Source organism: Ranitomeya variabilis, chromosome 1 (assembly GCF_051348905.1).
Source record: "Ranitomeya variabilis isolate aRanVar5 chromosome 1, aRanVar5.hap1, whole genome shotgun sequence".
NCBI classification, from domain to species: domain Eukaryota; kingdom Metazoa; phylum Chordata; class Amphibia; order Anura; family Dendrobatidae; genus Ranitomeya; species Ranitomeya variabilis.
Genome location: NC_135232.1, coordinates 435,343,217 through 435,363,606, shown reverse-complemented (window position 1 = coordinate 435,363,606; position 20,390 = coordinate 435,343,217). Strand labels below are relative to the sequence as shown.

At 42.0% G+C, this 20,390-nt stretch overlaps 1 long non-coding RNA gene across 1 annotated transcript; it reads right to left on the bottom strand.

Annotated features, from left to right (window-relative positions):
* Positions 1-14,395: 14,395 nt before the first annotated feature.
* Positions 14,396-19,471, bottom strand: LOC143765437 (uncharacterized). Its single transcript, XR_013213438.1, has 4 exons — positions 19,411-19,471; positions 19,190-19,306; positions 15,317-15,493; positions 14,396-14,863 (listed from the first exon to the last, which is right to left on the bottom strand). It is a non-coding gene; the product is annotated as an uncharacterized LOC143765437 (long non-coding RNA).
* Between the last annotated feature and the right edge of the window lie 919 nt (positions 19,472-20,390).

Here is a 20,390-nt window from a genome sequence, read left to right as displayed (position 1 = left end):
CGCTCTTCTTATCTGCATCTCAAAAACATTTCTAGAATTCGCCCTTTTCTTACTTTCGACTCTGCAAAAACTCTTACTGTCTCACTTATTCATTCTCGTCTGGACTATTGTAACTCTCTACTAATTCGGCCTCCCTCTTACCAAACTCTCCCTGCTCCAATCTGTCCTGAATGCTGCTGCCAGAATCATATTCCTCACCAACCGTTACACCGATGCCTCTACCTTGTGCCAGTCATTACATTGGCTACCCATCCACTGCAGAATCCAGTACAAAACTACTACCCTCATCCACAAAGCACTCCGTGGCTCAGCACCACCCTACATCTCCTCTCTGGTCTCAGTCAACCACCCTACCCGTGCCCTCCGCTCCGCTAATGACCTCAGGTTAGCATCCTCAATAATCAGAACCTCCCACTCCTGTCTCCAAGACTTTACACGTGCTGCGCCGATTCTTTGGAATGCATTACCTAGGTTAATACGATTAATCCCCAATCCCCACAGTTTTAAGCGTGCCCTAAAAACTCATTTGGTCAGACTGGCCTACCGCCTCAATGCATTAACCTAACCATCCCTGTGTGGCCCGTTCAAAAAAAAAAAAAAAAAACAATCAGGTTCCTCTCATCATGTTCTCATACACTTTATGCAGTTAATAGCACTCTATGTCTGTACTGCTACATACTTAGGCAGTTAACTGGTTCATGCAGCTTTACATGAACACCCGAGCCTTACACTATGGCTGGTCCAAATAACTAAAGCAATTGTTACCATCCACCTCTCGTGTCTCCCCTGTTCCTCATAGTTTGTAAGCTTGCGAGCAGGGCCCTCATTCCTACTGGTATCTGTTTTGAACTGTGATTTCTATTATGCTGTAATGTCTATTGTCTGTACAAGTCCCCTCTATAATTTGTAAAGCGCTGCGGAATATATTGGCGCTATATAAATAGAAATTATTATTATTGTTATTATTAATCCCTTCACCCACGATCCTGTATTACCTTCCTGACAAGGCCAAATTTTACAATTCTGACCAGTGTCACTTTATGTCTTAATATCTGTGGAATGCTTCAATGAAGCCCATTGATACTGAGTTTGTTTTTTTTATTGTCACATTTTAATTTGTTAGCAGTAAATTTGGGGTGAAAATGTGTTTATTTGTAAAAATATTGGCTTTTCCGCATTAATTTGGAAAATGTAGCAATTTTTAAACTTTCAGGCTATGTGCACACGTTCAAGATTTTTCCCAAGTTTTTCGCTATAAAAACGCTTAAACGCATACATATGCATTCTATCATTAATAATGCATTCCGCAATTTTTGTGCATATGTTAAAAAACATGCGGTATACGGTAAAAAACGCAGCATGTTCATTAATTTTGCAGATTTTTTGGTGGATTTCCCACTATATTATTGCATTGGGAACTCTCTGGGAAAAAAATGCAAAAAACGTGAAAAAACGCATATGGATTTCTTGCAGAAAATGTCCAGTTTTGTTCAGGAAATTTCTGCAAGAAATCCTGACGTGTGCACATAGCCTCAATGTTTACTCCCTTAAACCAGTTAGTCATGCTATTTTTTGTTAGAAAGGTTGAAAGTTTATCAGCAATTTCTCATTTTCCAACAAAATTTACAAAACTGCTTTTTTTAGGCACCACCTCACATTTGAAGTGACTTTAAGGGGCCTATTTGTGAGAAAATATGCAAAAGTTACACCACTATAAAAACTGCACCAATCAGTGCTCAAAACCACATTCAAAAAGTTTATTAACCCTTTATGAGTTTCACGGAAATTAAACAATGTGGATAGAAAAAAAATAACTTTCATTTTTCCCACAAAAATGTTCATTTAGCTCCAAATTTTACATTTTTACAAAGGTAATAGGGGAAAATGAACCATGAAATTTGATCTGCAATTTCTCTTGACGACACCGATACGTCATATGTGGTGGAAAACTACTGTTTGGACACACGGAAGGAAAGACGCTTCATTTGACTTCTGTAGAGCAAAATTGGCTGGATTAGATATTGGACATCAGGCAGTGTTTGCAGAGCTCCTGATGTGCCTAAACAACGGAAACCCTCCAGAAGTGACCGCATTTTGGAAACTACACCCCTCAAGGCAGGCTCGGACTGGCCCACAGGGTAACAGGGGAATCCCCCGGTGGACCCCTGTGTAGATCTGGGTCCCCAACCCCACTGTATGGGCAGTACTTGGCATAATTCACTTGATTCACTCTGTACAGAAAAAAGCAGCATCTCAGCATTCATTCACAAACTACCGAGTTTATTATTACATAGAGATATAAGTAAATTTGTGAGCGAAGGCAGTATAATATTTGCATGCAGCAGGTGAAAAGTGGGCCTCCCAAAGTCAATGTTACTGGTGGGCCCCTGTCACCCCAGTCCGACACTGCCTCAAGGAACTAAGTAATAGCAATGGGTCAAAAGATAATTATGTAGGAGCCACTGAAGATAAGTATTGATACAGCAGCATGTGGTCATATAAAACTTAACTTTAAGGCCATGTTCACACTTTGCGGTTTTTACCGCGGAACCGCGGCGATTTTGATGCTGCGGTTCCGCAGCAGTTTCCATAGCGTTTCCATTTACATATAAACCCTATGGAAACCGCAAACCGCTGTGCACATGCTGCGGGAAAAACCACGCAGAAACGCAGCGGTTTAAAACCCGCAGCATGTCACTTCTTTGTGCAGAATCGCTGCGATTCTGCACCCATAGGAATGCATTGAACCGCTTACTTCCCGCATGGGGCTGTGCCCACGTTGCGGGAAGTAAGCGGTTAATGTGCGGGTGGTACCCGGGGTGGAGGAGAGGAGACTCTCCTCCAGGCCCTGGGAACCATATTTGGGGTAAAAAAAAGAATAAAAATAAAAAATCATGTTATACTCACCTCTCAGCGCTGCACGCGGCCGGCCGGTCAGAGTTGCTGTGCGAACAGGACCTGCGGTGACGTCGCGGTCACATGACCGTGATGACGCCCGGGTCACATGACCGTGACGTCACGAAGGTCCTTCTCGGCACAGCATCTTTGGAACCGGAGCGCCCCGTGCAGCGCCGAGGAGATCCGGACATCGGAGGGTGAGTATAACCAATTTTTATTATTTTTAACATTACTATTGATGCTGCATATTGCTGCATATGCAGCATCAATAGTAGAGGAGTAATCCCGCAGTGGAAACCGCGGAACAAACCGCGATAAATCTGCAGGGATAACCGCAGTGGTTTTGCCCTGCAGATTTATCAATTCCGCTGCGGGAGAACCCGCAGAGGGACGCCGCAAAGTGTGAGCGTGGCCTAAATCTCTAAATGTAAATTAATAACAAAACCATAGAAGAGTGCAGACACAGTGCAACACAACAAATAGATCATAAATTTACATATAGAATTCTAACTGTCACTTTCACTGACCAACGTATAGGACTATCAATTCAGGCAGTATTAAACTAGTGACATTATGTAAATTATATGATAGCGTAAAGACTTAAACATACATGTGACAGATAAACTTTTGTCATTTGCCTTATTGCTCAGTCTGCAGCGTGCACCATATACTAGCTTTACACACTGACTTTCCCTACCTCTGCTACTTGCAACCACTTGAGAGGGGGAATGAGAACCAAAAAGACAATCTTATAGTCCATACTTGTGAATACAAAACAGCTTTATGAAATAGTGTTAAAAGGCATGGATAGGCATGGGTTAAAAATGGACAAATATACAGCCATACATGCAAAGGGCACATAGGACCATATGAGCAAGTAATCCATTAGAATACAATCAAGCACAATACAATCACAGAATTTATTCTACCTGTGATTACTATGGAAGTTATGTGCTTGACTGTATGCTAATGAGATTACTTGCTCATATGGTGTATAACTGTATGTTTGTCCATTTTTATCCCACGCCTATCCATGCCTGTTAACACTATTTAACCCCTTAACCCCCAAGGGTGGTTTGCACGTAAATGACCAGGCCAATTTTTACAACTCTGACCACTGTCCCTTTATGAGGTTATAACTCTGAAACGCTTCAACGGATCTTGATGATCCTGAGAAAGTTTTCTCGAGACATATTGTACTTCATGATAGTGGTAAAATCTCTTTGATATTACCTGCGTTTATTTGTGAAAAAAATGGAAATTTGGCAAAAATATTGAAAATTTCGCAATTTTCCAAATTTGAATTTTTATGCCCTTAAATCACAGAGATATGTTACACAAAATACTTAATAAGTAACATTTCCCACATGTCCACTTTACATCAGCACAATTTTGGAACCAACATTTTTTTTTGTTAGGGACTTATAAGGGTTAAAAGTTGACCAGCAATTTCTCATTTTTACAACACCATTTTTTAAGGGACTACATCACATTTGAAGTCACTTTGAGGGGTCTATATGATAGAAAATACCCAAGTGTGAAACCATTCTAAAAACCTCACCCCTCATGGTGCTCAAAATCACATTCAAGAAGTATATTAACCCTTCAAGTGTTTCACAGGAATTTTTGGAATGTTTAAAAAAATGAACATTTACCTTTTTTTCACAAAAAATGTACTTCAGCTCCAATTTGTTTTATTTTACCAAGGGTAACAGGAGAAACTGGACCCCAAAAGTTGTTGTACAATTTGTCCTGAGTACGCTGATACTCCATATGTGGGTGTAAACCACTGGTTGGATGCATGGCAGAGCTCGGAAGGGAAGAAGCGCCGTATGACTTTTCAATGCAAAATTGACTGGAATTGAGATGGGATGCCATGTCGCCTTTGGAGAGCCCCTGATGTGCATAAACAGTGAAACCCCCCACAAGTGACACCGTTTTGGAAACTAGGCCCCCCAAGGAACTTATCTAGATGTGTTGTGAGAACTTTGAACCCCCAAGTGTTTCACTACAGATTATAACGCGGAGCCGAGAAAATAAAAATTCTTTTTTTTTTCCCACAAAAATTATTTTTAGCCTCCAGTTTTGTAACAGGAGAAATTAGATGCCAAAAGTTGTTCTCCAATTTGTCCTGAGTACGCTGATACCCCATATGTGGGGGGAACCACCGTTTGGGCGCATGGCAGAACTTGGAAGGGAAGGAGCACCGTTTGGAATGCAGACTTAGATGGAATGGTCTGCAGGCGTCACATTGCATTTGCAGAGCCCCTGATGTACCTAAACAGTAGAAACCCCCACAAGTGACCCCATATTGTAAACTAGACCACCAAATAACTTATCTAGATGTGTTGTGAGAACTTTGAACCCACAAGTGTTTCACAACAGTTTTTAACACAGACCCGTGAAAATAAAAAAACATTTTTTTTTCCACAAAAATGATTTTTTAGCCCCCCCAAATTTTTATTTTCCCAAAGGTAACCAGAGAAATTGGACCTCAAAAGTTGTTGTCCAATTTGTCCTGAGTACGCCGATACCCCATATGTTGGGGTAAACCCGTTTTGGCGCACGGGAGAGCTCGGAAGGGAAGGAGCACTGTTTTACTTTTTCAACGCAGAATTGGCTGGAATTGAGATCGGACGCCATGTCGCGTTTGGAGAGCCCCTGATGTGCCTAAACAGTGGAAACCCCCAATTCTAACTGAAACCCTAACCCAAACACACCCCTAACCCTAATCCCAACCATAACCCTAACCACACCCCTAACCCAAACATGCCCCTAACCCCAACACACCCCTAATCCCAACCCTAACCACACCCCTAATTCAACACACCCCTAACTCCAACACACCCCTAACCCTAATCCCAACCATAACCCTAAACACACCCCTAACCCTGACACACCCCTAATCCCAACCGTAAATGTAATCCAAACCCTATCTTTAGCCCTAACCATAACTTTAGCCCCAACCTTAACCCTAACTTTAGCCCCAACCCTGTTATGATCCTAGTGGCAAGGATCGCAAGTTTGACTAGCTAAGTAACTAAACCGACGACCAGCTCTGGGGAAGTGGTATCTGGATTGACCGCAACCTGATCCTATCCGCAAACAACTATAGGCAGCCGTGGAACGTTACCTGGAAATCCTAGACGTCTCTTCACGGCCTGAGAAACTACCTATTCCTAGAGGGAAAGTAAAGTCCTTACTTGCCTCAGAGAAATGACCACAAAGATATAGAAAAGCCCCCCACAAATATTAACGGTGAGTTAAGGGGAAAGCACAAACGCAGAGATGAAATAGATTTAGCAAATGAGGCCCGCTAACACTAGATAGCAGAAAATAGGAAGGGAGCTGTGCGGTCAATAGAAAACCCTAAGCAAAATATCCACGCAGAGATTGCTCGAGCCCCCGCACCAACTAACGGTGCGGGGGAAGCAACTCCGTACCCCAGAGCTTACCAGCAGCAAGAACTCACATATTAGCAAGCTGGACTAAACTCATCATACACTGAAATCATATAGCAGACTGATGTGCAAAAAATAATCAAACAGAAACTTCTCTTCTCAAGAAGAGACTGAAAACGAAGATAATCAGGGGAGATCAGAATAGCACTGAATACATCGACAGCCGGCAACAAGTGGAGGTGAAGCAGAGCTAAATAGGAAACTCCCTAGTGCATAACGAGGCAGCTGATCCAGCCACAGATCCGCAGGATAACAAACAAAGCCACCAGGGGGAGCCCAAAAACAAAACTCACACAATACCACCTGTGACCACAAGAGGGAGCCCGAAAACAGAGTTCACAACAGTACCCCCCCCTTGAGGAGGGGTCACCGAACCCTCATCAAAAACCCCCAGGGCGATCAGGGTGAGCCACATGGAAGGCACGAACCAAATCAGCCACATGAACATAAGAGGCGACAACCCAGGAATTATCCTCCTGACCATAGCCCTTCCACTTAACCAAATACTGAAGCGTCCGTCTAGAAATACGAGAATCCAAGATCTTCTCCACCACGTATTCCAATTCTCCCTCAACCAGCACAGGGGCAGGAGGCTCAACTGAAGGAACCACAGGCACCACATACCTCCGCAACAACGACCGATGGAACACATTATGAATAGCAAACGATGCTGGGAGGTCCAAACGAAATGACACAGGGTTAAGGACTTCCAAAATCTTATAAGGACCGATAAACCGAGGCTTGAACTTGGGAGAGGAGACCTTCATAGGAACAAAGCGAGAAGACAACCACACCAAGTCCCCAACGCGAAGTCGGGGACCCACACAGCGACGGCGGTTGGCAAAGCGCTGAGCCTTCTCTTGTGACAGCTTCAAATTGTCCACCACATGATCCCAAATCTGATGCAACCTATCCACCACAAGATCCACTCCAGGACAGTCAGAAGGCTCCACCTGACCCGAGGAAAAACGAGGATGAAACCCCGAATTACAAAAAAAAAGGCGAAACCAAAGTAGCAGAACTAGCCCGATTATTAAGGGCAAATTCGGCCAATGGCAAAAAAGCCACCCAGTCGTCCTGATCAGCAGAAACAAAACATCTTAAATAGGTTTCCAAGGTCTGATTAGTTCGCTCGGTCTGGCCATTCGTCTGAGGATGGAAGGCCGACGAAAAAGACAAATCAATGCCCATCTTAGCACAAAAGGTCCGCCAAAATCTAGACACAAACTGGGATCCTCTGTCGGAAACAATATTCTCAGGGATCCCGTGCAAACGAACCACATTTTGAAAAAACAGCGGAACCAACTCGGAGGAGGAAGGCAACTTAGGCAAGGGCACCAAATGGACCATCTTAGAAAAACGATCACACACCACCCAGATGACAGACATTCTCTGAGAGACAGGGAGATCTGAAATAAAATCCATGGAAATGTGCGTCCAAGGCCTCTTCGGGACAGGCAAAGGTAACAGCAAACCACTGGCACGAGAACAGCAAGGCTTAGCCCGAGCACAAATTCCACAAGACTGCACAAAGGAACGCACATCCCGCGACAAGGAAGGCCACCAAATCTCTGGTACCAAATATTCCAGGATGGCCTGCCAACACCGAAGAATGAACCTCGGAAATAACTCTGTTGGTCCATCTATCTGGGACAAACAGTCTCTCCGGTGGACAACGGTCAGGTCTATCCGCCTGAAACTCCTGCAGCACTCGTCGCAAATCTGGGGAGATGGCAGACAAAATCACCCCTTCTCTGAGGATACCAGCCGGCTCAGAATCTCCAGGAGAGTCAGGCACAAAACTCCTAGAAAGAGCATCAGCCTTCACATTCTTCGAACCAGGCAGGTACGAGACCACGAAATCAAAACGAGAGAAAAACAACGACCAACGAGCCTGTCTAGGATTCAGCCGCTTGGCCGACTCGAGATAAATCAGATTTTTGTGATCAGTCAAGACCACCACACGATGCTTAGCTCCCTCGAGCCAATGTCGCCACTCCTCAAATGCCCACTTCATAGCCAACAACTCCCGATTACCGACATCATAATTCCGCTCGGCAGGCGAAAACTTTCTTGAAAAGAAAGCATATGGCTTCATCACAGAGCCATCAGAGTTTCTCTGCGACAAAACAGCCCCCGCTCCAATCTCAGAAGCATCAACCTCGACCTGGAAAGGAAGAGAGACATCTGGCTGACATAAGACCGGAGCCGAGGAAAACCGGCGCTTCAGCTCCCGAAAGGCCTCCACAGCCGCAGGAGACCAATTAGTAACATCAGAACCCTTCTTGGTCAAATCCATCAAAGGCTTAACAACACCAGAAAAATTAGCGATGAAGCGACGGTAAAAATTAGCAAAACCCAAGAACTTCTGAAGACTCTTAACAGCTGTAGGCTGAGTCCAGTCATGAATAGCCTGAACCTTGACTGGGTCCATCTCAATAGTAGAAGGGGAAAAAATGAAACCCAAAAAAGAAACCTTCTGGACTCCAAAAAGACATTTTGAGCCCTTCACAAATAAAGCATTGGCACGCAGGACCTGAAACACCATCCTGACCTGCTTAACATGGGACTCCCAATCATCAGAAAAAAACAGAATATCATCCAGATACACAATCATAAATTTATCCAGATACTCGCGGAAGATGTCGCGCATGAAGGACTGAAAGACAGAAGGAGCGTTAGAAAGTCCAAAAGGCATCACCAAGTACTCGAAATGGCCTTCGGGCGTATTAAATGCAGTTTTCCATTCATCACCCTGCTTAATACGCACAAGGTTATACGCACCACGAAGATCTATCTTGGTGAACCAACTAGACCCCCTAATGCGAGCAAACAGATCAGATAACAATGGCAAAGGATACTGAAATTTGACCGTGATTTTATTTAGAAGGCGATAATCAATACAAGGTCTCAGGGAACCATCCTTCTTAGCCACAAAAAAGAATCCCGCACCCAGAGGGGAGGAGGAGGGGCGAATAAGTCCTTTCTCCAAAGACTCCTTTATATAACTCCGCATAGCAGCATGCTCCGGCACTGACAAATTGAAAAGTCGTCCCTTAGGAAACTTACTACCAGGAATCAAATTTATAGCACAATCACAATCCCTATGAGGAGGTAGAGAACTGAGTTTGGGCTCATCAAATACATCCTGGTAGTCCGACAAAAACGCAGGGACTTCAGAAGGAGTGGATGAAGCAATTGACACCACAGGAGCATCGCCATGAATTCCCTGGCAACCCCAACTTGACACAGACATTGCTTTCCAATCCAGGACTGGATTATGAGTCTGCAACCATGGCAGACCCAACACGACAACATCATGCAAATTATGCTGAACAAGAAAGCGAATCACCTCCTGATGAACAGGAGTCATGCACATGGTCACTTGCGTCCAGTACTGAGGTTTATTCATAGCCAATGGTGTAGCATCAATACCCCTTAGTGGAATAGGGAATTTTAAAGGCTCCAAAATAAAACCACAGCGCCGGGCAAATGACAAATCCATCAGGCTCAGGGCAGCACCTGAATCTACAAAAGCCATAACCGGGTAAGATGACAGGGAACAAATCAGGGTAACAGACAAAATGAACTTAGGCTGTAAAGTACCGATGGTGACAGATTTATCAATCTTTTTTGTGCGCTTAGAGCATGCTGAGATAACATGAGCTGAGTCACCACAGTAAACGCACAACCCATTTTGCCGTCTATAATTTTGCCGTTCACTTCTGGTCAGAATTCTATCACATTGCATAGACTCAGGTGTCTGTTCAGAAGACACCGCCAAATGGTGCGCAGGTTTGCGCTCCCGCAAACGCCGATCAATCTGAATGGCCAGTCATTGACTCATTCAGACCTGCAGGCGTAGGGAACCCCACCATGACATTCTTAATGGCTTCAGAAAGACCCTTTCTGAAATTTGCAGCCAGGGCACACTCATTCCAGTGAGTAAGCACCGACCATTTCCGAAATTTCTGGCAATACACCTCTGCTTCATCTTGCCCCTGAGAGAGGGCCAACAAAGCTTTTTCAGCCTGGTTCTCAAGATTAGGTTCCTCATAGAGCAATCCAAGGGCCAGAAAAAACGCATCCACACTGAGCAATGCAGGATCCCCTGGCGCCAATGCGAAGGCCCAATCTTGAGGGTCGCCGCGCAAGAAAGAAATAATAATCTTAACTTGCTGAACGGAATCACCAGAGGAACGAGGTTTCAAAGAAAGAAACAATTTGCAATTGTTCTTAAAATTCAGGAACCTAGATCTATCTCCAGAAAACAACTCCGGAATAGGTATTCTAGGCTCTGACATAGGACTGTGAACAACAAAATCCTGAATACTTTGTACCCTTGCAGCAAGATGATCTACACTGGAGGCCAAACTCTGGATATCCATGTCAGCAGCTGAACTCAGAGCTGTTGTGAACTCCGTTTTCAGGCTCCCTCTTGTGGTCACAGATGGTATTGTGTGACTTTGGTTTTTTGGCTCCCCCTGGTGGTTTGGTTTATTATCCTGCGGGTCTGGCTGGATCAGCTGCCTCGTTATTCACCAGGGAGGTTCCTATTTAGCTCTGCTTCACTTCCACTTGTTGCCGGCTGTCAATGTATTCAGTGCTATTCTGATTACTCCTGATTATCTCGTTTTCTGCCTCTTCAGGATAAGCTAAGTTCTGTTTGAATATTTTTTGCTCATCTGCCTGCAATATGATTTCTGTGTAAGATGAGTCTAGTCCAGCTTGCTAATGTGATTTCTTGTTGCTGGTAAGCTCTGGGGTACGGAGTTGCTTCCCCCGCACCGTTAGTTGGTGCGGGGGCTCGAGCAATCTCTGCGTGGATATTTTGAATAGGGTTTTTTATTGACCGCACAGTTTCCTTCCTATTTTCTGCTATCTAGTATTAGCGGGCCTCATTTGCTAAATCTGATTTCATCTCTGTGTTTGTGCTTTCCCCTTAACTCACCGTTAATATTTGTGGGGGGCTATTCTATATCTTTGGGGTCATTCCACTGAGGCAAGAGAGGACTTTCTTTCCCTCCAGGAATAGTCAGTTTCTCAGGCCGTGAAGAGACGTCTAGGATTTTCAGGTAACGTTCCACGGCTACTTATAGTTGTTTGCGGATAGGATCAGGTTGCGGTCAATCTAGTTACATTGTAAAATGTCGCTAATTTCACCATCAAGGCGACGAATAACGCTGTCGCGCATGTTATCTGTAGCACCGGTTCTTAGTTTGTCTAGCTCCTGTTTGGGTACTAGATACATTTTCTCTGTATGCTCCATTATCTTCCTGCGAGCAGACTTGTTATTATAGGGATTGCAAAAGCTAAAAGAGGGCTGATAAACCCTCCGGCCTGCTTTAGTAGCCGCTTCTTTTTCTTTATGGGCTGAGATCTGTCGCTCAGGGTTCTTATAGCTTTACGCCACTTCTTTAATATGCCTTTTTGGCGCTCTTTCAGCGGAATCCTGCCTTTTAAGATGTTTAAAGCAATCTCGCCTATGGCTGTAATTAAATCATTGCTTGCATTGCGCAAAATAGACTTTCGGACAGCAGGGGTTGCCTTCACCAGAGTTTTTAAGAGAGCCCAGTTACGCCGGAGTCTCTCAGACATCTTTACAGCACAACGCACACAACGTAGAATGTCTGATACCTGGGTAAAATTCACTTTTTAGAAGTGTTTTTCTTTTGAACATAGACAGCAGGCAACGCTGGTGGAAACAATCCGGTCCTTAAGCGAAGATCCTCAGGGGTATTAGCTCTCAAATCTACAAGCAAATACCCATAAGGCTCCCGCGTGGCATCCTCAAAAGTTCTAGGAAAAAACGTGTTTTTCCGGGATACATCTGACGAGCTAGAGTTAAAATTTGTAATTTATCTCGGGGGTTATTAAAAAGCACCATGTATTTTGTGTTTAAATTTATCGTACGGCTTTTCTTACCCTGACAAAATATGTTTTGTACCAGGTAGAAAATGCTGAGATTTCTGTGGTGCACATACTTGGTAAAGGCTTTTTCTATCTCACAATTTTCACTAGCACTCTCCATGAGATCATCAACAATAGCCAAATTCACCTTCTCCGGTGGGAATAATTCGTCATCTACGAATGTATTCGGCAGACCCTCCACAAATCTGGCGTGGGGAAAAGAGAGAGAGATTTCATCATATAGTTTCTGCCAGCACAAATAAAACCAAACAATATTATCAGGTTTCTGAGAAAAATTAGTTTCAATATTATACAGCAGTTGCTTTACAAAATAGCTCTTTCCAGAATTAGACGGCCCTGCTAGAATGCATGAGAATGGGTGTTGCAAGCGTGTATCCATCAGCACAACACTCTGCTAATACCTAAAAGGCAGGGTTGTGAAACTGTCAATTAGTCGCCGCTTTGTATAAATGCACTTTTGTGTTTTGCGTAACGGCCTCGTTTCAAGCTCCCAGTACTTTTTATTTCTTACAATGGACAGCTGTTGTACAACAATATGTTTCTGTGTATCTGTGTCAGAATTGCTTGGGTAGTCCAGAACTAGATCTTTTAGACTGTTGAAATTAATAGATTGAGAGTTACCAACATTTAGTGTTATCCCCTTAACTTTTAAGACAGTTTTACCGGTGTTGAGTTTGTATCCGTAAGTTTTGGGGACCGCGGATACAAATTCTGGGATGTGTGTACCATCGGGTATTTCACTGGTCAGCTCCCCCAGGTAATCGCCTAAAGGCGGCTGCCACTCACCATCTCTCTGTACAAAAATAACAGAATCTGTGTCGTGATAAAGGCACCTCTCCTGCAGACGGTCCAGCAGTGAATAGAGCTCTAGCCGGGCATACGCGGTTGTAAAACATGCACACCTCCGCTATTTTTAATGATGGTGACGACTAGCTTTAATGAATTGGCTGCTAGACATTCAACGTTACTTTGAAGTGTGTGGGCAATGGCATTTAAAAAAGATTCAGAATTAAAATCTTCACGGGTTTGTTTTGTAGCGAAAATAGGGTCTAAAGTATCGCCACATTCAAGCCTTAACTGTACAAAATCCCCAGGTTCAATGTCCCTGATGATTCTATCCAGTAATGACTGAACGCCGTCATGAACAATATTCACGGCCTCTACAAATGATTGTACACGCTCCAAATTTACAAATCTAAAATGATCCGTATGTATATGGCCGTTGAAATTGCGGAGAGCCCTTTGATGATGATAAAAATGCTGTAAAACATCTGAACAATCTACGGCCATTTCATTATCATAAATACCAATACCTACAGAGGCTGCATCATGCGCATTTTCAGTATGTGTTTCAAGATGCCCACTGCTCTGAGCATCTGGATCAGCACTGGTGTTGACACTTCCAGGGTTGTCTTGGGTGTGTAAAACTGTAGCTGAATCATGTAATAGCCTCTGTGGATATTGTGTAGTTATAGCGCTGTAAACTGTCTTTCGACCACTTCTAGCTGCTTGCGATCTTCTGGATTTTTTCAAACCATGCCCAACCAAGCTTAGTCAGGTGGATTTAGATTTATTTAGATTCACAGGTAGTGTATGTACACAGGCATGATTTAGTTTAAAATCATATAGCTCGGCGATAATGTCAGGTGTTGGACATGCATTTATCAGTCTTTCATACGTGTCACAGAAAGATTTTAGTTTGATCTGTGCGAGTTTGTTATGGACATACTGAGCAGACATGCCAATAAACATTTTGACATGTTCATCGTCCCACACAGGCCTCCCTGTGTAAGACGATTGTTCAGCAACTTACTGTTTTTTACTTATACGGCGACGTGATACTGAACGTTTCTTTAGAGGTAATACATTGGCAAAATCGCTAGAAGATCCTGCAAGAGCAGTATCTGCAGGTTGTACAGTTTGACACACATGTATATTACCACGGTTATTACTCTTCTTACCAGCGACGAGCTGCGTAATTTCTCTGTTTTCAGGGCTAGCTTGTGGACTGCTGACTATGCTATTGACTTCCTGAGTTATGCAGGGGCTACCGTTCTGCGACGCAGATCTCTCTCTTGAAACATTCTTATATTTTTGATGTGGAATCTTGGGGCTTGGATTCCCGGTGTGTTTGGGTGCCGCGTAGCTTTCCTCTCGATCCACAACACAGATGGAGGAGAGAGGTGTTGTTGTCACAGCCGCATTAGCTCTTTGTGGTTGATTCTGTGCAGATCCGTAATTACGCCGCTGCAAAACTCGTGGTTGAAGATCCGGCGTATCTAAAAGAAAAGACAAAAGTGTCTGTTACCCGCGAAACCAGTGTAAAATTGGAAAAGCTACACGCCGGGTGTTATCCATGATCCTGCGTAATATTTGAAAAGTTAACTGTGACAGTTATCCATGAAATCATTGTAACAATATTTGCATAAATCCGACATAGAGCAGACCAGATATACACTTACAAGTATGAAGCGGGAATTGCACCTCCACAGCTCCTGGTTTAATGGACATCGCATTGTTCGAGCTCGTTGAGACGGGGATATTCTCTTTTTCAAATTGAATTTTTCTGGCAACTAGTTTAGCAGGTGTAAATAAAATATGACTATTAGTTAACACAGAATTGATTTTCTACACAAAACTGTCTCGTTGAGACGGAGATATTCTCTTTTTCAAATTGAATTTTTCTGGCAACTAGTTTAGCAGGTGTAAATAAAATATGACTATTAGTTAACACAGAATTGATTTTCTACACAAAACTGTCTCGTGGAGACGGAGATATTCTCTTTTTCAAATTGAATTTTTCTGGCAACTAGTTTAGCAGGTGTAAATAAAATATGACTATTAGTTAACACAGAATTGATTTTCTACACAAAACTGTCTCGTTGAGACGGAGATATTCTATTTTTCAAATTGAATTTTTCTGGCAACTAGTTTAGCAGATGTAAATAAAATATGACTATTAGTTAACACAGAATTGATTTTCTACACAAAAGTGAGAATCGTATGTATTTCAAGTGAACCGTTACCTTTTCTATTCTTGAGACACCTGCTTAACGAATTTCCACGTCTTTTAGGAGCATCGGGTATTGGTGAAATTACAGTGTTCTTGACATCTATGATCTCGACGTCTGAATCCAGATTTTCACATGGTTCGGGAACACACCAGTTTTCCAGTATACAGAGCGATGGCTGCGTGTCAGTATCTGTATGGGAAATTGCACTTAGTTCGTGTTTACATAGAAAGGATTAAATTAGCTGATACAGTATAATATAGTTTTACGGTATAACCCCGCTTATGGTGTGTCAGTTTTAATAATTTAGTATTATATTGATGGCTAATGACATTATTTGTTTTAATAATTTAACCGTGTATTTATTATGACATAATTTGTGTAATACAGTAGTTGATAGCTGTTAATTCATCCTAACTGACGTATTCACCGCTTACTTATTACCTATGTTTTGCTTAGTATAAACATATTTATGCCGCATTCGCAAATTTATTTGTTATGGTATATAAAATGTGTTTGTCTGTGGTGTGAAATTAATATAGCAAGACTTATTCCGTATCACCTATGTTTTGCTTACCATAGCCATATTTATGCAGTAGAGGCAAATTTATTTGTTACGGTATATAAAATGTGTTTGTCTGTGTTGTGAAATTAACATAGATAATATATATATATACTAGCTGTACTACCCGGCTTCGCCCGGGTTAATGACTGCTGTTAGCAAAATAGAATGTGTTAACAAAAATTTATTCTGCACACAAAAACCACAAAACAAATAGATAGAAATGTAATTATTAAAAGGCAAAAACTAAGCAAATAGAAGCATTTCACAACATATATTAGCTTTGTTATACTGAGAATGTCTTTGTTGCCTATATTAACCAATCAGAGCTCAGGTTAATTAACTGTAGCAAAATAGAAGCTGAGCTGTGATTGGTTGCTATTGGCAGCCTGATAAATCCCCAGCCAACAGGAAGCCCTCCCCCCTGGCAGTATATATTAGCTCACACATACACATAATAGACAGGTCATGTGACTGACAGCTGCCGTATTTCCTATATGGTACATTTGTTGCTCTTGTAGTTTGCTTATTAATCAGATTTTTATTTTTGAAGGACAATACCAGACTTGTGTGTGTTTTAGGGCGAGTTTTATGTGTCAAGTTGTGTGTGTTGAGTTGCGTGTGGCGACATGCATGTAGCGACTTTTGTGAGATGAGTTTTGTGTGGCGACATGCGTGTAGCAACATTTTGTGTGTTGAGTTGCATGTGACAGGTTAGTGTAGCAAGTTGTGTGCAGCAAGATTTGTGCATGGTGAGTTTTGCGCGTGGCGAGTTTTATGTGTGGTGCATTTTGAGTATGTGCAAGTTTTGTGTGAGGCAACTTTTGCATGTGGTGCAACTTTTGTACATGTGGCAATTTTTCTGTGTGTGCAAGTTTTGCATGAGGTGAGTTTTCCATGAGGTGAGTTTTGCACGTGTGGCGAGTTTTGCGTGAGCCTAGTTTTGCATATGGCGAGTTTTGCATGTAGCGAGTTTTGAGTGGTGACTTTTGTGTTTCGACTTTTATGTGGCGAGGTTGGTGTGTGTGTGTGGTGAAATGTGTGCTGAGGGTGGTATATGTGTTCAAGCACGTGGTAGTGTGTGGCGCATTTTGTGTTTGTGTTCATATCCCCGTGTGTGGTGAGTATCCCATGTCGGGGCCCCACCTTAGCAACTGTACGGTATATACTCTTTGTCGCCATCGCTCTCATTCTTTAAGTCCTCATTGTTCACATCTGGCAGCTGTCAATTTTCCTCCAACACTTTTCCCTTCACTTTTTCCCCATTATGTAGATAGGAGCAAAATTGTTTGGTGAATTGGAACGCGCGGGGTTAAAATTTCACCTCACAACATAGCCTATGACGCTCTCGGGGTCCAGACGTGTGACTGTGCAAAATTTTGTGGCTGTAGCTGCGACGGTACAGATGCCAATCCCGGACATACACACATACATACATACACACATTCAGCTTTATATATTAGATATACCTGTATGTAATCTCCTGTATATAGTATATACCTGTGTGTCATCTCACCTATATATAGTATATATCTGTGTGTCATCTCCTGTATATAGTATATACCTGTATGTCATCTCCTCCTATACATAGCATATACCTGTGTCATCTCCTCCTGTATATACTATATACCTGTAGGTAATCTGCTCCTGTATATAGTATATACCTGTGTGTCATCTCCTCCTGTATATAGTATATACCTGTATGTCATCTCCTCCTGTATGTAGTATGTACCTGTATGTCATCTCCTCCTCTATATAGTATATACCTGTGTGTCATCTCTCCTGTATATAGTATATATCTGTGTGTCATCTCCTCCTGTATATAGTATATACCTGTGTGTCATCTCCCCTGTAAATAGTATATACCTGTGTGTCATCTCCTGTATATAGTATATAGCTGTATGCCATCTCCTCCTGTATTAGCCCTCGTTCACACGTTATTTGGTCAGTATTTTTACCTCAGTATTTGTAAGCTAAAATGGCAGCCTGATAAATCCCCAGCCAACAGTAAGCCCACCCCCTGGCAGTATATATTAGCTCACACATACACATAATAGACTGGTCATGTGACTGACAGCTGCCGGATTCCTATATGGTACATTTGTTGCTCTTGTAGTTTGTCTGCTTATTAATCAGATTTTTATTTTTGAAGGATACCAGACTTGTGTGTGTTTTAGGGCGAGTTTCGTGTGTCAAGTTGTGTGTGTTGAGTTGCGTGTGGCGACATGCATGTAGGGACTTTTGTGAGATGAGTTTTGTGTGGCGACATGCGTGTAGCAACTTTTTGTGTGTCGAGTTGCATGTGACAGGTTAGTGTAGCAAGTTGTGTGCAGCAAGTTTTGCGCATGGCGAGTTTTGCGCGTGGCGAGTTTTATGTGTGGTGCCTTTTGAGTATGTGCAAGTTTTGTGTGAGGCAACTTTTGCATGTGTTGCAACTTTTGTGCATGTGGCAATTTTTCTGCGTGTGGCAATTTTTCTGCGTGTGCAAGTTTTGCGTGTGGCGAGTTTTGCACGTGTGGCGAGTTTTGCATGTGGAGAGTTTTGCGCGTGGCGAGTTTTGAGCGGCGACTTTTGTGTTTCTACTTTTATGTGGCGAGGTTGGTGTATGTGTGGTGAAATGTGCACTGAGGGTGGTATATGTGTTCGAGCACGTGGTAGTGTGTGGCGCATTTTGTGTGTGTGTTCATATCCCCGTGGTGGTGTGATTATCCCATGTTGGGGCCCCACCTTAGCAACTGTACAGTATATACTCTTTGGTGCCATCGCTGTCATTCTTTAAGTCCCCCTTGTTCACATCTGGCAGCTGTTAATTTGCCTCCAACACTTTTCCTTTCATTTTTTCCCCATTATGTAGATAGGGGCAAAATTGTTTGGTGACTTGGAAAGCGCGGGGTTAAAATTTCACCTCACAATATAGCTTTGACGCTCTCAGGGTCCAGACGTGTGACTGTGCAAAATTTTGTGCCTGTAGCTGCGACGCCTCCAACACTTTTCCTTTCACTTTTTCCCCATTATGTAGATAGGGGCAAAATTGTTTGGTGAATTGGAAAGCGCGGGGTTAAAATTTCACCTCACAACATAGCCTATGACGCTCTCGGGGTCCAGACGTGTGACTGTGCAAAATTTTGTGGCTGTAGCTGCTACGGTTCAGATGCCAATCCCGGACATACATACATACATACATACATACATACACACACACACACATTCAGCTTTATATATTAGATATAGGTTTCTTACATGTGATACAGGAATGATAAATATCTTAGTACCGTGTTACAACGACATTTTTCCCTATCTAAATGCAAAAAGGAGAATCTAATTACCTGTGATGAGGTGAAGAGCAGGCTCATTATCTTCTAACGGTTCCTCAGCTAGGCGTTCAAAGGGTTCATAATTCGGCGTGATGAAATTATTGCGATAATCGGGGGACATACACTCCTCTTAAATAAGAAAGAATGCAAGAATATATAATTAATATAAATTACTTATAATATAATGACTTAATCAGAATGAACCAATACTCTGTACATTATATTCGGTATACCTAGTTGTGCGCTTGTAAGAAAAGGACTGTATTGATCACGGGGATATTGGAATTCCATCTTAAATAAAAAAGGGGTAAAGTTTCATCTATATCTATACCGACGATAAATACAGATTTTAACTATCACAAATATATACTATATATGTATTAGAAAGATTCAGTTTTAACTATCACAAATATATACTATATATGAATTAGAAAGATTCAGTTTTTAACTATCACAAATATATACTATATATGAATTAGAAAGATTCAGTTTTTAACTATCACAAATATATACTATATATGAATTAGAAAGATTCAGTTTTAACTATCACAAATATATACTATATATGAATTAGAAAGATTCAGTTTTTAACTATCACAAATATATACTATATATGAATTAGAAAGATTCAGTTTTAACTATCACAAATATATACTATATATGTATTAGAAAGATTCAGTTTTAACTATCACAAATATATACTATATATGAATTAGAAAGATTAGGTTTTTAACTATCACAAATATATACTATATATGAATTAGAAACATTCAGTTTTTAACTATCACAAATATATACGTTACAGGCAATGATAATATCGGGGAGCAAATAAATCAGCAAGCACTTACATTTTCAAGGAATAGCTATTCAGACTCGCAGAAAAAGTGTCTTCTGTGCCAAAGCTGTAGTAGTCTGACCTGTATTTAAAGAGAAAACAACCCACCGTGTCTGTGTCCAGCTCTTCAGCTATTTCAGCCAGGCAGTATCGGATTACACTAATGACTTGCAGCTGTTGTGTTAAAACTAAATAACTTATCTAGGACTGAAATATATTATCTAGGTCTGGAATATTTGGTATAAATACAGCATGTGTTAACCCATGCATGATATTGCCGGAATAAAACCTGAAATTTTATACAGCTGAATTTCTGAAAGCAGACGAATATTGTCCATTGAGACACAATCATTTTATCCATTCATGGCTTCTAATTCC